At 33.4% G+C, this 5,298-nt stretch overlaps 1 protein-coding gene across 1 annotated transcript in view; it reads left to right on the top strand.

Annotated features, from left to right (window-relative positions):
- Positions 1-5,298, top strand: part of LOC139513645 (uncharacterized) — a 250,764-nt gene that overhangs the window by 134,405 nt on the left and 111,061 nt on the right. The gene's annotated exons all lie outside the window — the stretch shown is intronic.

Below are 5,298 nucleotides of genomic sequence, written 5' to 3'. Positions count from 1 at the left end.
TTAGTATTGTTATGTTTTGTTAAAGTGGCCCAATCAATTGTCCGAAATCTGAATGAATAGAGTCAACAGTAGTATACCGGTGTTAAAAAATCATAAATCGACCAAGAGAAAACAAATCCGGAAAGCAAACTAAAATCGTGGAAAACACATAAACTGTAAGATGAAAAAAAAAACCAACCAGGAACACTGATCAAATTGCAACAAGAACAAACGCAAACATACATAGAACGAAATATTTGATAACAACTGCCATATTCCTGACTTGGTACAGAACATTTGAAGAATAAAAATGGTGAGTTGAACCTGGTTTATGGCTAGCCAAACCTCACGGTTATATGACAATGTTCACTACGTGAGAGATATACAGCACAAACACACGCAAGAACACTCATCAAAGAGAAACGCAAACATTATTTTCACAATACCAGTCCAAACAATTTTCATGACCATCATGCATTATGGTTTTGAAATACAATTTTATAATTATTTGGACTACAAACGATAAGACATTACACATAATCTAACATAAACCAAAACAGAGAAAAAATTCGAAAATACACGATTGTCAGATGTACAAAATACCGAGACACGCCTTACAGCAGTGCAAATTTACACTCGGTATAACAGTCATATTCGGGAATAGTTCACGTTCGGTACTTAACAGACAGACGAAAAAGATTTTAAACCAGAGTTTTAGACGTAGTAAAAATGTCATTAGCTAGTTAACACGACACAGACACATCGTATAGATCAACCGATTCGTGATGGTGTCCATAAAATTTAGAGTGTCATTTCTAATCTTTCCTCCTCATAACTCTGTAAGAGCAGTTTCTGCGCAAGGAGCACACTCCTGTATATGAAGTCAGTATAGTGTGTACATGCACGAAAAAACGTATCAATTTAGATATGGTAACACCATACAACAGAGCAGAGAGTAATCTATGTTACTGCTGAGAAATTTTTCGAAACTTGCAAATATTAATTGATTTCCGAAACTGACTATATAAATATAAGAAGGCGCAAGGCGTGGTATGATTGTTCACAATTTCATGTATTAATATATGTCACCGTTCGGCCTTCAACAATGATAAAAATACATGCTGCACTGCATAGTAAGCTATATAATTTTCCGAAATGACAATTGAAACGAGAAAAATAACGACCTTATGTATATACAAAACAATAATGAAAAACAAATATGTTAAACAGCAACAAACGACCAACACTGAATTAGTGGCTCCTGGTTTGGTAAAAGCACATACAGAATATGGCGGGGTTAAACATGTTTGCTGGTGCCAAACCCTTAACCCTAATTCGGTACAGTGGTGTAGTAGTACAACATAAGAACAAACTATACTAATCAGTAGAAAAGGGTTTGACTCACCAGATCGATAAAAAGCAACAAGCACAAACACTAGCACAATAAATACAAAGAAGTAGTACTCGTAGTTACTGAACGCTAGGTCAAAGCCAATAACAACCATTAACAAATCATTTATCTTAATACAGACTAAAATATTAATCAGTACTCATCCAATATCCCAAGGATTTAGTATAAAGACGTCATTTTTTGTCAGATTTTCGGAATCCTCTGGTGTTATCCATTTGAATGCCTTGAAAAAAATTGCCCGGTAACCCCCATTTTTCTTTTTATAAATCTTTCACATGTATAATGATAAGCCATTTGTAAAAGTTTTATAAAATTTTAATTACTTTTTAACAGTTTTGGAGAACTTCAACTTGACAAGGGTAAAACTATGAAAAGTCAAGAGAAAATATTTTCCGCCAAAATTTCAATGGCTAATATCTCGAAAACAAGCACGGTGACCTATATATTTGTTTTTGCTCTTTGGATTCCTTTATTAATCCCCTATCTATATAAACTAGTTTTTTTAAAAGTTGATTACTTTGAAACTGAGAAGCGAACTCCTTTAAATTTTAGAACCGTCAATGTGCATATGTGTATAAGAATAATACTCAGTTTCGTTGATTGTTTCTTTGATCGTGTAAACTTTAATATCAATCTTAGATGCACTGACTTAAAACATGTGATTAAATATAGACCATGAGGTGTAAAACATGTCATGACTACTTTTCCACCGATTTACAAGTGACAAGTCTTCCCTTTACAAGTTTGTTTTGCTATCACAACTTTTTATTTCGCACCAGTATCATAAATCCTAACTACCATTGAACTGCATTTGTGCTTGCCTATAAAGAAGTTAATGATAACTACAATTTCTTTTTGTCCATATTTTTATCGACATAGTCAGACATTCAGAAGATATGAATCTACTGCGTTCGAGAAACATTCGACAGAAAAAAGTTTGAAAATTAAAATGTTGAGTTTTCAAAACACTTTTTATTTAACCAAAACATGTTATTTTGACACAACCTCGGTACCAAAATAAACCAAGGTAAGCGTAAAAAGTCGATGATCTTCAGTCAACAAATAAAATATTCCATGAAAATTTTACCTCTTAAAAATGTCAAAGTTGACTTGAAGAACCTGAATTCAATTCAATATTTTGAATCTGATCAATAAAATGAACTAAATGGATTTGAACTTAATTGAATATTCAAGACAGACACAATGTCACAAGACTTTAGTAGATACATAAAACAGACATTGTGGAATAATACTTGAGTGAATCGATAAAACAAAAATATGGGCACAAGACTTAAAAAGATCGATAAAACAGACATAATAGCATTATACTTGAGAAGATTGATAAAACAGACAAAATGACACCCGACTTGAGTAGATCGATAAAACAGACATTATGGTATCATCCATGTGTAGATCGATAACACAGACATAATTGAATCAGACTTGAGTATATCGATAAAATAGACATTATGGCATCATCCATAAGTAGATCGATAAAACAGATATAATGACATCATCCATGCGTAGATCGATAAAACAGACATAATGGCATCAGACTTGAGTAGATCAATAAAACAGACATAATGACATTAGACTTTTGTAGATCGATAAAACAGACAAAATGACATCAGACACGAGAAGATCGATAAAAAAGACATAATGACATCAGACATGAGTAAATCGATAAACAGATAAAATGGCATCAGACTTGTGTAGACTGATAACACAGACAAAATGACATTAGACATGAGAAGATCGATAAAACAGACATAATGACATCATCCATGAGTAGATCGATAAACAGATATAATGGCATCATACTTGAGTAGATCGAAAAAACAGACATGATGGCATCAGACTTGAATAAATCGATAAAAAAGTCTTTATGGCATCATCCATGAGTAGATCGATAAAACAGGCAAAATGGCATCAGTATATCGATAAAACAGACATGATGGCATCAGACTTGAGTAGATCAATTAAAACAGACAAAATGACATCAGACATTAAAAGATCGATAAAACAGGCATAATGGCATCAGACTTGAGTAGATCGATTAAACAGACATAATGACATCATTCATGAGTAGATCGATAAAACAGACATAATGACATCATCCATGTGTAGATCGATAAAACAGACAAAATGAAATCATCAATGCGTAAATCGATTAAACAAACAAAATGACATCATCCATGTGTAAATCGATAAAGCAGACAAAATGACATCATCCATGCGTAGATCGATAAAACAGACACAATGGCATCATCTATGAGTAGATCGATAAACAGACATAATGGTATCAGACTTGAGTAGATCGATTAAAACAGACAAAATGACATCAGACATTAGAAGATCGATAAAACAGGCATAATGGCATCAGACTTGAGTAGATCGATAAAACAGACATAATGACATCATCCATGAGAATATCGATAAAACAGACATAATGGCATTAGACTGGTGTGGATCGAAAAAACAGACAAAATGACATCAGACATGAGAAGATCGATAAAACAGACATAATGACATCACCCATGAGTAGATCGATAAACAGATATAATGGCATCATACTTGAGTAGATCGAAAAAACAGACATGATGGCATCAGACTTGAATAAATCGATAAAACAGTCATTATGGCATCATCCATGTGTAGATCGATAACACAGACATAATTGAATCAGACTTGAGTATATCGATAAAATAGACATTATGGCATCATCCATGAGTAGATCGATAAAACAGACAAAATGACATGATCCATGCGTAGATCGATAAAACAGACATAATGGCATCAGACTTGAGTAGATCAATACAACAGACATAATGACAGTAGACTTGTGAAGATCGATAAAACAGACAAAATGACATCAGACTTGAGAAGATCGATAAAACAGACATAATGACATCACCCATGAGTAGATCGATAAACAGATATAATGGCATCATACTTGAGTAGATCGAAAAAACAGACATGATGGCATCAGACTTGAATAAATCGATAAAACAGTTATTATGGCATCATCCATGTGTAGATCGATAACACAGACATAATTGAATCAGACTTGAGTATATCGATAAAATAGACATTATGGCATCATCCATGAGTAGATCGATAAAACAGACAAAATGACATGATCCATGCGTAGATCGATAAAACAGACATAATGGCATCAGACTTGAGTAGATCAATACAACAGACATAATGACAGTAGACTTGTGAAGATCGATAAAACAGACAAAATGACATCAGACATGAGAAGATCGATAAAACAGACATAATGACATCAGACATTAGAAGATCGATAAAACAGGCATAATGGCATCAGGCTTGAGTAGATCAATAAAACAGACATAATGGCATTAGACTTGTGTAGATCGATAAAACAGACAAAATGACATCAGACATGAGAAGATCGATAAAACAGACATAATGACATCAGACATGAGTAAATCGATAAACAGATAAAATGGCATCAGACTTGTGTAGACTGATAACACAGACAAAATGACATTAGACATTAGAAGATCGATAAAACAGACATAATGACATCATCCATGAGTAGATCGATAAACAGATATAATGGCATCATACTTGAGTAGATCGAAAAAACAGACATGATGGCATCAGACTTGAAAAAATCGATTAAAAAGTCTTTATGGCATCATCCATGTGTAGATCGATAAAACAGACATAATGATATCATCCATGAGTAGATCGATAAAACAAACATAATGGCATCAAACTTGAGTAGATCGATAAAACAGACATAATGGCATCATCCATGAGTAGATCGATAAAACAGACATAATGGCATCCGACTTGAGTACATCGATAAAAACAGACAAAATGACATCAGACATTAGAAGATCGAGAAAACAGGCATAATGGCATCATACTTGAAT

This window comes from Mytilus edulis, chromosome 2, assembly GCF_963676685.1.
Source record: "Mytilus edulis chromosome 2, xbMytEdul2.2, whole genome shotgun sequence".
Classification (NCBI taxonomy): domain Eukaryota; kingdom Metazoa; phylum Mollusca; class Bivalvia; order Mytilida; family Mytilidae; genus Mytilus; species Mytilus edulis.
The sequence above is the reverse complement of the archived record's forward strand: the minus strand, read 5'-3'. Positions and strand labels throughout refer to the sequence as shown.